The sequence below is a fragment of the Pteropus alecto genome, unplaced genomic scaffold (genome assembly GCF_000325575.1).
Source record: "Pteropus alecto unplaced genomic scaffold, ASM32557v1 scaffold7, whole genome shotgun sequence".
Lineage (NCBI taxonomy): Eukaryota > Metazoa > Chordata > Mammalia > Chiroptera > Pteropodidae > Pteropus > Pteropus alecto.
The window spans coordinates 40,498,383-40,511,041 of NW_006494614.1; positions in this window are offsets into that span (position 1 = coordinate 40,498,383).

Genomic DNA, 12,659 nt, shown 5'->3' on the forward strand with positions numbered 1-12,659 from the left:
GCATGCAAGAGATAGCCTGGGGTCTGGAAAGACATCAGGAATCTTGGGAATTATGGGCTGAGAGGGAAGTGGGAAGGGAGCAGTGTGTCTGGCTGCTGCTCAGGCCTCTCACTAGCTGGGGGTCCCTGCAGCTTCCCACAGTTGCCTTGGCTGCTGTTGACAGGAGCCTCCGTTTTCCAGTCTCACACTGAACTCGTTAGTGATGTTGGCGTCCCCAGCTGTGGTTTGGCAACAAGGTCTGCTGACCCACCCCCAGACCCAGCCCAGGGACATTTCCCTAATAGGGACCTCACCAGAGGGCTGAATTTGGGGTGCTCAGGCCTTGACTGTATAAAGCCCCCCCTAACCTACTACCCTGGCCACCGTCCTCTCTCCTCCCTCCCTCTGTGCCTGCTGCTGTACCAGGCCTTGGAGCTACAGTGAAGGAACACAAAAGCCACAATTTCTGCCCTCAAATTGCCTGGCAAGCTGTGGGGGAGATGGATAACAAAGGTCACTGTTTCCCAAGTCCTAAACCGCACCATGTGCCAGATTGTGCTGAGCTCTTTGTGAACATTATAGGGCTTACTGAGACCATCACCCATGAAACAGATAGCAACCCAGCATGGTAAACAGTGAGCGCCAGGGGAGGGTGGTTGGCCAAATACGCAGAGTTCAGAGAGGGAGAGGGCTGAGAACAGGGTAGTCGGATAGTCTCCCAAAGGAGAGGAGGCTCAACATGGATTTGGAGGCAACAAGACATTGTCTTCTCTGTCTCCAACTCTCTTTGTCTCTGTCTCTACCTCTCTCTACTTTTTCTTCTTCCCAGAAATAGACCACTCCATAAATGAGCAAGCTCCCTTATGACAGACTGATCCTGTCATTAAAACCTGATTAGGACAATAAACGGGATGGATAAATAAATTGTGGTATATGTATACATCGGAATACTACTCAGCAATTAAAAGGAGCTATAGATACATGCTGCAACATGTACAAATCTCAATGGATTGTGCTCAATGAAAGAAGACGGACAGAAAAGACTACATACTATATGATTCATTTATATGAAATTTCTGGAAAAGGTAAAACTACATAGAAAGAAAGCAGACAGATCAGCATTGCTTGAGATTGGAAGCCAGAGTATGGACAAATGGCACAGGGGAGCTTTGTCAGTGACAGAAGTGTTCTGAAACTGGATTGTGCTGATGGTTGCACGACTTAATTTACTTAAATCTTAATTTACTTAAATCACTGAATGTATACTTAAAAGGGCGAATGTGATGGTATGTAAATTTTACCTTCATACAGAAGCATGACAATTTAAAAAAGAAGTTGATGGATGGATAGATGGTTAGACATGTGAAAAAACAATTAGCAAACGTTAATTACATAATTAGATCATGTGATTGTACTGATAGGGGTGCTCAATATACAATATTTTCAGCTTTTCTGTAGGTTTGAAAGGTTTTATCATAAAATGTTGGGGAAATTTTTTAAATCTGGAAGCAGGAAGATGATCAAAGGATCTATGATTTAGAAAGATTATTTCGATCACCAGAATGATAAAATGGAAACCACTGACAGCGACGCTGGTGAAGATGTGGAGAAACTGGAACTCTCACACACTGTTCCCGAGAGCATAAATGGATAGAACCCCTTTAGAAAACTGGCAGTGTCGCCCCCATAACACAGTAATTTCTCTCCTAGATCTACAACAGAAATGTGTACACTTTTATACCACAGGCATAGATAAGAATGTTTACAGCAGCATTATTCACCATAGCCCTAAACTGGAAACAACCCAATGGTTATCAGTGGAGTGGATTAAAAATTGTATATTCATACTATGGGATTACTACACAGCAATGAGAATGAATGAACTGCACACATCACATGGTGAATTCACAACATATGACTTTCGTAATGTTAAGCAAAAGAAATCAGACACAATCAAGTCCATGAGATATGGTTCCATTTATGTAATGTTCCAAAGTCAGCCAATACTAACTGTCAAGGATGGAAGACAGAAGAGTGTCTGCCTTTGGTGGGGGTAAAATCTGGGGGAGAGAGGACATCAGGCAAGGGCTATAGGAAGCTGGCAGGCTCTATTTATTGATCTGGACGATTAGTTGCATGTAAAACTCATAAATTGCATATAAAAAATCGTCAAGCAATATACTTTTGATGTGTATACGTTTCTGCGTGTGTGTGTCGATTAGATAAAAATAAAATTTATTAAATCGTCAGAAAAAAAAAGAAACTTATTTGAACTTCACTCAAGGAAGCCCTCACCTTAAAGCTGTTACCTGAAGGGCTTCTGGAGATGCAGCCAGTTCGCTTCCGCCCCTCTGAGCAGCCTGGGATAGTCTCCACACCAGATCTAGCATAGGCAAAGTCCTTGACATTTGTCAGATTGGCGAGGTCATTGAAGAAGAAAGAGGCATCGGAGGCTTTGATAACGGGCTAGCCCAGGGAGCCTGCAAAGGTTCTAGAAAGTCTGGCACACTACCCTAAATCAGAGTGAATCATAAAGGCGCATGCCAGCCTGGGCCTGTGTGAGACCAAGGTACATGCAAGCTGTGAGTAAGAAGAACAATAAGAATCAGTGAGAGACACAGCAGGCCTGCTCTCCTGCCCAAAGCTGCCATCCTCAAACAAGTCTCGGCCTTGTCACAATTGTCTAAAAGGGCTTTAATAAAAATCTACTAAAATCAACTCAGTAGGAACTCCTTTTGTAAAAGGAATACTCACCCTTTAGATATATTTTGTGTTGCTGAGGTTTCAATTTTCAGATGACAAGTCTCTGAATGCAGGATCCGCCTTCCTTTTTCTTTATAATCAACTCCAGTTTTCCATGAAGAGGAAGGGGAGGGGTTGGTTGATAATGTTATCCATAACAGAAGGTCTGATTCCAGGTAGAACAGTCAGGTTTCCCCATTATCACAGCTAATTGTGTACTGGTATTGTCTGTGTGCCTTCACATGTGTGATAAAAATGTTAAAAATGTGATCAGAAATTACAGGTCCCTGGCATAGGAATGAAATGGTGACAACAAATATATTCTAAAGTATTACCAGATTTAACCAACAGTTTCGATGTGCTAACAGACTCAGAAAAAAACGGTCATCAACAATGTATAAACTTGTTGTAAGCACCATAATGTTTAACAAAAAAATGTACAGAATGAATGAAATGGGCATGGGCCTTGGCCATCAGCTTTAAGAGACTGGCTGGCTATAGACCATTCAGCCCTTGCTGTGGGCTGGCTTCTCCCAGCAAATACCCTGATAGACTTGGGTAGGCAAGAGAGGAGAGGCTCAAAGTCCAAGTGATCCCTCCAAAAGCTCCACAACAGGTACTACGTCCAAATAAATTTGAGAAACGTTGTGTCCAAGCGAAACACAACTCTGTTGGCAAGGTTGTGGGGCTCAAATACAGCTGGCCATGCAACTGGGACCACCTCCATGAAGGGCAACCTGGCAATATCTTTCGAAATTAAAAATGCACATGGCTTTCGAACCAGCAGTTTTATTCCCTGTTTTTGTTTTTTGGGTTTTTTTTTTTTTTTTACAGATACACTCCCACAAGTTCCAAGTGATTTGTGGACAAGGATATTTATTTGTGGCATTGTTTATAATAAAAGCTTGGAAACAGTCCCACTGTCTCAAAGCGGGTCTGGCAAAATCATCTTGGGAGGGGTGACTAACATTTTTGGAGTGCTTACTGCACACCAGGCAGTGTCCTAAGCCCTTAACAAGTATTATCTCATTTAATCAACATGAAAACTCTCTGAGGTAGATGCCACTGTTAATCCTGGTCCACAGATGAGGAAGATAAATCACTAAGAGATTAAGTAACTGGCTCATCGCTAAACAACTGATTGGTAGTGGAGCAAAGATCTAAACTCCAGCATCCTGTCTCTGAAGTCTGTGCTCTTGACCATTCCACTCTACAATATCTTCCAAATGAAAATCTGAATCACCTGTTGGATAGAATATGTTAGAGCCACAAAAAAAAAAAAAAAAAAGACGAGACAGCTCTGTGTCAAATGATTTCCAGATATAGTTAAGTGAAAGAGATAAAGTCACTTCTTGCATGTCATCATTTATATGGGAGAGAAATGTATTTCAGATTATCTTTAGAAGGATGCACAGAAAACTGGTAGGCAAGAGAGGAGAGGCTCAAAGTCCAAGTGATCCCTCCAAAAGCTCCACAACAGGTACTACGTCCAAATAAATTGGCACAGAAAACTCCATCTTTTCCTCCACCCAGAGAGGCTGGAGGAAAAGATGGAGAGAGACTTACATTTATGTTTGAATTTGTTTTTAAATTTTTATTTTCCTTCGAAGTAATTTCAAACTTACAGAAAAGTTGCAAGAATAAGAGAACTGCCTATATCCTTCATCTAGATTCATTAATTGTTACTGTTTTTGATTTTTTTTTTTTACCATTTTCATTTAGTACCTCTTTGAAATAAAAATTAATAACACAAAGTTAAAGAAGTATTTTCTACCTCAAAAATTTCAGAGTATGGGGTGGTTCCATAGAGTAGTGGTTAGCATGTCTGCTTTACATGCAGAAGGTCCTGGTCCTGGGCAACATCCGTAGGTCAGGGCAGAGGGGAGGGGAATTAAAAAAAAATTTCAGAGTATTAGATGTTAAGCATTCAAATCTTTCATAAGGGAGCCGAGCACATAGCTTTTTCAGGAAGTCAATCTTGAAACACTCGTCCTTTGGAACAGATGCTTTCTCATCCAGCAGAATATGCCTGAGCCTAGAGTTTTGGAGAAGAGGCCTAAGGAAGCTTCCAGGACCATAGAGCTGAGGTCAGAAGCAGCCTTGCTTCACTCAGAGAACAGGGTAGGGTAGGTTCAGAGTTGACACAGGCCAGAGGGCTGCTGCCTCCCATAAGGTTCTCTCCACAGGGTGAGGACGACAGCAGGCAGGGATAAAGTGGAGGTGTGCCAGGCAATGCCAGCAAGCCCTCCCACTCCTGCTAGTCCTTTTTATTACCTGCTCAGGCCCTGGTGCCACTGGGCTCTGTGCCTGAGAAGGGCTGAGGTCCCTTACCCTGTGAGCCAGACACTTGCGAGCAGGGGGACCTGGGTCTAAGCACATGGAGGGGAGGGGTTCCCTGCCACCTTAAAGGCATTGCTTCCCCTGGGCACTTGCTACTTAATCCCAGAGTCCACCACTTATCCCCCTCCCAACCCAGCCCCTGGGGCTCTGGTGCCCTATAAAACCTGCCCTAATTTTTCTAGTGCTTTGCAAGGGTCATCGGTCTGTTTCATGTGCGCGTCATTCTTTCTTGTTCTCACCTTCACTCGGAATTTTTGTGAGAGCAAAGCTGTGTCTGCCCCTCAGACTGGGGCTCCAGTCAAAGAATTTAGAGAGCAGTATATTGGGCACTATCCCCCTCCTCCCACCATCCTTTTTTGTTCCAAGGCCAAGGCTCTGTGAAGGCCCCCATTTCACAGAGTCTGAGTGCACGTATGCCCTGAGGCCTTTTGCCTGTCTGAAAGAAAAGCTGAAGGCCTATAGCTGACACCAGCAGGCCAGTGGTGGGGTCATTGCATAACAGCAGCCGGGCTGCAGGTTTTTGATGATTCAGCACTGTAGCCTGCACAGGACTTCTGTGAGCTGTAACCAGGACAGTGCTCCTCAGAATCAAGAGACAGAAGACCCAGGGAACCCAGCTCACCTGGGAACCTTACACTGTAGCCCCGACACACTGAGAAGGAGATATACTTCCTGGGCCCCTCCCGGCAGCCCTAGGACTGACCTTTTGGAGTACCTGGGCCTGAGTACAGGTACCTGGGCCTGGGTAAGGGTTCTAGCCTGGTATTGGACCAGGAGAGCCACCTTGCTATTGAGAGCCCCATTGCTGGGGCTGTGGACCCCTTGAGCGGGGTTGCGGCCCAGGAGGAAAAGGGCCTGGTGGCCAGTGAAGGGACCCCAAGGGCCAGCCTGGGCCTGGGGGGCCGGCTTGGCAGTTCTTTTTCAAACCACTAGATGTCACTTCCACTTCAAAGTAACCCACTGGTTGGAATTTTTCCCCCTCAGGCTCCCCACCACCCTCCCCACCCCCCCCCCCTCCAGCCACTATTCCTTTTCCAAGTCTTAAAGACACACAGGCCACAAGAGGAAACTCTACTTTCTCCTGAAGACCAAGACACTGGAAGACTGGTCAGGAGCTGCCTTCAAGCCTGAGCTGAAGTTTCCAGGAGTTTCATAACTCCCCCACCCCTACGCCTCCAAAGAACCAGAATGGGCAGAACCTCCATCTTCCAATTCCCCACCCACCCTACAACTTATTATGGGGATGATATTTTCTGAAACCCAAAATGAAACATATGGTCAAACGAATGTGAGTGTATTTAGAGGACAATACTTGAAACAGGGGCTAATACCCTCGAAGATCCTACTAAGGGCCAAAAGATTCTGGGTTCACCAAGGGCCATGTCGTCCAGCCCCCTGGCTTCACACTATCATCAGGAACCTCTGACGAGGGGAGATGTAAAGTGAGATTCCAGTGACTCTGCTTTTCTCCACCCACACCCCCAATATTCAGTCAATATCCCTTGATTGGCTGATGCCAATTATGACTTAGAATACGTTTTATTCGGTTTGAACCCTACGAATATCTCCATGAAATAAGTATAATTTTAACCCCATTTTACAGAAGAAACGGAGGTGTGGAGAAGTTAAACGAGAAAGTTCTTCCTTGAGTCTCTTGCTGTTTTCCTCTCACCTCCCTCAGTCAGACCCCTACAAGGATGGACCCTGGAGCCAGCTGGTTGGTTTTATTCACAGCTCAGGTGGCTGTGTAAAGACTCATTCTCTTTAGCTCGTTAGTTAGTATGAGCTTTTAAGCAGAGGTTTCCAGACTTGGTTGCACGTTAGAATCACCTGGGGAGCTTTTAAAACTCCTGATGCCCAGGTAACCCACATACCAATTAATCCAGAGTGTGGGAGGGCTGGAGGGAGAGCTGGGCATCAATATGTTTTTAAAGATATCCAGATGGTTCCAAAGAGTAGCCAAGTTTGGAGACCACGGCTTTAACTACCCCGCCCCCAGCCAACCGCCTGACCACTGAGGATTTACCTACAGGCCTGTCAGAGCGAGGACTGTAGGCTGTGGTGCTATATGATTATTTAGCTCATGTTTCATAATAGGGTACGTGGTAACAAAGAGCGCACACACTAAGCAGGCGTGTATTGTTACAGGCACACCTCTGAGACACCGCTGGTCCAGTTCCAGACCACGGCAGTATAGTTAGCATCACAGTAAAGCCAATCATAATCTTTTTGCTGGGGGAGGGTCTTGCTTTCAGTTTGTCAAAAAAATGCAACATCTGTGAAGCGCAGTAAAGCAAAGCGTTCTAAAACGAGGTGGGCCTGGACTTTCCTGCAGAGGCAAGACTGAAGCTCAGAGAAGTGAGGCAACCTGCCCAGTCACCGGGCTCCTAAGTTAGCAGAACCAGGACTAAGACTCAAGTCTTTGGAGTTCTCAAACAAATGCATTGGCCTCTGAGGATAACGGCTCTGAGACAAGGTCCGCATCTTCCAGAGCTGTTTAGCTTAACCCAAAGAAAATAGTTCCCAGTCAGTATCTGACCCTTCACCCCGGCCACTGACCCACAGCCAGTCATAACCACGACTGACCCTTTATCTCGACCACAAGCTCCCTTCACCCTGGCCACAGCTTGACCCCTAACCCTGACCACTACTGACCCCTAATTGAGACCACAGGCTGTTCCTAACAGTGGCCACGGTCCCACACATGTTCAGCACTAGTCAGAACGTGGAGGGCTTGGGCGGCCCAGTCACAACAGTAAATAACTGTGTATTCATGATTTCTTTAAAAAGGTCTGCAATACTGCTCTATTAACTGTCAGGCTTCCCCAATCCTCTCACCTCCCACCTTCTCTCACCCTTCCCTGCTGTCTGATCAAACACACTGTCACACACACATAGAACTGTGCTCCTGCTGTCCCTGGGCTGGAATGCCCTTCCCCTCCCCACACCCATTCTCCAGGACCCTTGCCCCCAGGCCTTGCCTCCCCAGGAAGTCTACAGGGCCCACATGGGCCCATGTTGTCCAGGCTTACCAACTGACTCCCTCCAGTGTCACCAGGCCCCCAAAGAGGTCAAACAGCCACCTATTTGAAGGATCCTAACCAAGTGATGGGGGTCAGGGCCAGCACATCCTGGGGAGTGAAGGTCAGATGGTGGAGGACGCTCACCTACACATGCACTCACATATGCACACATTCACCAAGTGTGTTTATAGAGCTCTGAGCAACTGTAAACTTGGCTCGCTCTGGCTGACCCCAGGAGAGAGAAATCCATAAATGCCTCCTGCTCCAGCCAGTTGTCCCAACATAGCAAGTCACCTCCCAGGACTTGGACATCTCACCACCACAGGGAACTGGCTGTATTTATCTACTCTCCACTCTGTGAACAATGCTAGCCTCCTGTCCCCAACACAGAGGAAGGGCTTCCTCCGGGATCCTGCTTGTTGTTCTCCTGAGTCTTTGCCCCAGCTGTTCCTGACCCTGGGAATTCCTCACCCCTCTCTTCTTCTACCCAGCCTCACCACCCTGAAAGGCCCTAAGTCTCACCTCCTCTAAGACACTTTCACTGTTCTCTGACACACACAGTGAGTACTTTCTGGAAGGGGCTTTAGGACAAAAAAGCATCTGTGAAATAAGACGGAACAGTTCACTATTAGAAATCCATTCCTTTCGCTTAAGCGTTTCTCTCTCCTCAGGAAGGGTCCCTGGGTATTTATGTGGATGTGGCCCCATCAGAGGCAGTTGGTACACAGGCAGGCACTACCATGGAGCATGCATTCTAGCTCGAACTCTGTCACTACCCGCTTCAGGGACCATGGCCTCTCTAAATGTACAGTGAGGGGGATGGACCTGAAGATCTCCAGAGTCTTTCACCTCAAGTAGACAGTGGTTTCTCCTTCTAATCAAGGGTTTTTTTTACTGGAAAAGCACATACTGGACCTTGCCACTTTGAAATGTCACCACAGCTTTAAAAGGAGAGAGAAATTCTACTGAGTTGGGCCTAAAGCAGGATGAAATTAGGTGAGCTATAAGGGAGAAATTCCAGACTGTGCATTACAAGGTTTAAGGAATTGTAAAGCAAAACCACAGAATATCTCCTCTGTGCAAGAAAGATGCTACTCAAAGGCTGAGTCTGACTTTGCTGAATGTTAGGGACCTATTATTATTATTATTATTATTATTATTATTATTATTATTATTATTAAAAGGAGAGAGATTTCTCAAGGAAGGTGGAGGGAGGGCGGTTAGCAGGCGTTGATGGAGTTCCCAGTGCTGAATGATAGAGAGCTGAATGCGCCCAGGGCCTCACCCCCACCTCCTCCATTGTCCCCTGTTTCCCTTAATGAAGGCTCAAACCAGAGCAGCCAATGAGGCTTGGAAAATCCGCCTGTTGTGTGAGGGGATTTTCCATAAATCTCCCTCATTCAGGCCGAGACAGCCCCGTGCCCTGTGGAGGGAGGGCTGCCCGGCTCCTGGGGACCCTTGTTAATAACAGGTGCTTTCTGGTGCGGCTCCCTGCTCCTTCCGCCCCTCAGCTGCTGGGGGTGGGGGTGGCTTGAGAATTCAGGAGGAAACCCACCAAGCCTCCCTGGAGCCATCTCCAAGGAAAATGACCTCGAGCCCCTTCAGGCGAGGACATGGGCTCTGACTCACCAATGGCATGGCACTTCAGAGGGCTGTTTGGCATAAATTTGCTAGCCAGCCTTTCAAATCACCCCTTGTGAAACTTATAGACCTGGGCTGTGGAGTATGGTAGCCTCTAGCTACACGTGGCTATTTTATTTTAAATCAATTTAAATTAGGTTTTACAAATTCAGTAACTCAGATACACAGTTCGGCTAGTGGATACAGTATTCAACAGTGCAGATCTAGAACATTTTCACTATCTATTCTGTTAGACAACTCTGTAAAAGCAGCACTAGGCAGGGCAGCCTTCCATGGGTGAGAAAGGACCCGTTCAGGGCAGAAATCCTGGCATCAACAACAGGAACAGAAGTCTGGTACTGACAATTAGAAGGCTCCAAGGACTCAGGGAGCCCCATTTGAGGGGAGACACAGTCCTCGGGGAGCTCCCAGCCCAAAGAGAGTTAAATAATTCCTTGGCCAGATCTTGTTTTCCCAAGCAGGTGAGGAGAAAAGGGTCCAGCTGTCACTTAGCAGGCTCATTAGTAATGTCTTCTGGGGCCTTGCCCTTCCCAGGGGTAATTATTAACAGGCCTCAGGTATGGGAGAGCATGCAGCCCAGGCCCCATCCTTCCACTTAGACAACTGGGCCAGCTGGGCATCCTGGGGGTTCCAGAGCTGAGAATCCCACCTGGAGACAGGCCCAGGCCTGAATAATGCCTCCCTCCTGGCCCTCTACTCAGCCAAGCCTGGCTTCATGTTTGACAAGATGAACCTCCAGCAGGGGAACAGGGCGCCAACCAGGAAAGCTGCCCACCACCTCCTGATTAAACAATGGAAACCGTTCAGCATTGGGGTCCATCTCTGTAGCCCCACAGGAGAAGGTCTAATCCCCCAAACCTGGGCCCAGCCCCGTAATTTTCCACATTGCTGAGATTTCAGTTTGCCTTCCCCATTAGCTCAACAAGCATGGATGGAAAGATGACTAAGGTAATTAGTGACTGAATGTAGCCGGGACAGAGGGGCCAGGCCAGGATAGGGTGCCAGGGCCTGAAGTGTGGCTGGAGAGGCTGTGAGTCAGCCAGAAAGCGTGAGCACACAGGACTGGGAACCTCAGGCCCAAGGGAAGAGGTCCCAGGAAGAGAAACAGCAAGTAATGGCTTCAGGCTTGTTACCGTGGAAACAGCTCCTACCAAAAAGGGTGCAAGCCCCTGGGTGGGTCAATGGGCCTCAGAAGAGAGAGGCCTCTTCTGCAGCTACGAATAGCGACCTCTTCCCAGTCCCAGGTACGGCCCTCAAAGGGCCCATGTTCACAGGGACATTGACAAGGCAGTAGGGATGCCACCAGAGAGGCCAGCCTGAACGTCTTGCTGATGGTTGGAAAGACCAGCGGGAGGAGGGGGTTCTTAGAACCACCTTCCTATGACACATCCCAAATAGGTCCTCCAGCCTTTGTTAACTTCAGTAGACTCCCAATTCTTTTAATCCTATAGTTTTATTAATAAAAAGTCTGTGATGTGTGCCCCAACATTTATACATGTATTTATTTATAATTTACGTATACTGTCACACTAATAAATTATGTACATTATTGAAAAATAGACACGCAAAACAACATTTTTAAAGGATGGAAGAAAAATAAATAGAAGTAAGTTTCCAATGTCTTTCCAAGTATTGGTAGACCAGCCTTGCCCACCTTGTTTTGGAGACCACTGATTTACTTAAAGATTATGGGTGACACATTTCTAACTAAGCTCATTAAATGAGCAAATCTCACAGTGTTTGCAAATTCAACATCAGCCAGTCCTCCCAGGTTAATGTTAAGATTAGTTACTATCTCAAAATTAGTTTGAACTTGAGTTGACCCTTATGCTGGGGTAGAGATGGTGGAAGAGTTGGCACTGTCAGCTGACAACAGGCTCAGAGCCCTCTCCCACCGCACATCATGACTTTGTCCACGTTCTTCCCTCTATGCGGAATGCCCTGCCACCTCTCTCTACCCTGACAGCTACTCATCCTTCCAAACTCCTAATCTCTGCTCTTCTCCAGGATATCTTCCCTGAATCTCAGTCTGATCAACTGTTCCACCTCCAAGCTCCCACGGCCCAGTATGGATACCTCCATTCTGGTATTTATTCTGTTGCACTGAAATGATGTTTTTAATCCTCCGCTCCTTCACTTGACTGAGTGCCCACAGGGCAGAGGGTTGCTATACTCAGCTTTATATTCCCAGATACCAGCACACGCAGACACCCACATACCTACTCATATCCTCTCAGCACTCACCATTCGGACATTTCGAGGCCCCTTGTGTCCGTGTGCAGGACAGGCCAGGAGTGCCAGGGATTTGACACCACTCCACCCCTTCCCCGGGATCCCTCAACTAATGACTACAGGACTGGGGAGATAATGCCCCAGCCTCCTCGCCCCATGGGTGGTTACTTTGAGGTGAATGTTCTACACAATCTCCCTGGGGGTCCCCAGCATGACCCACAGTAGTCACCTGCTTGATAACATATTTTATCAGCTTCTTTCTTTTCTCTGCCTCATTTCCCAACTCCCTGATCTGTGTTTCATGGGATCACTTTGCAAATCAGCTACTAGTGTCAAAATCCTTATCTCAAGAGGAACCAACCCAAGTCAGTGATATATATTAGGTGCCTGACGAATTGTAATTAAGAGGGTCTATTGAGCAACTTCTATGTCCTGGCCATGGAGGCTTCAAAGAGGGGAAAACTCACTGGGCTGGAGCAGTAGCAGACGGTTCCTGAGGAGGCAGATTGGGCTGGCAGTTAAGGATGGGCAGGGGTGAAACAGGCAGACAGCAGTGGAGATGAAATTCCCAGGGGAAGGAAGGGCAGGAGCAAAGGTGGGGAGGCTGGAGAGAAGGCGACCAATCCAGAGGGCAATGAGGAAGCACTGAGTGTCACGTCTTATCCGTACCCCAAGGGGTTTTCCCTTTCCATGACTAGTTCC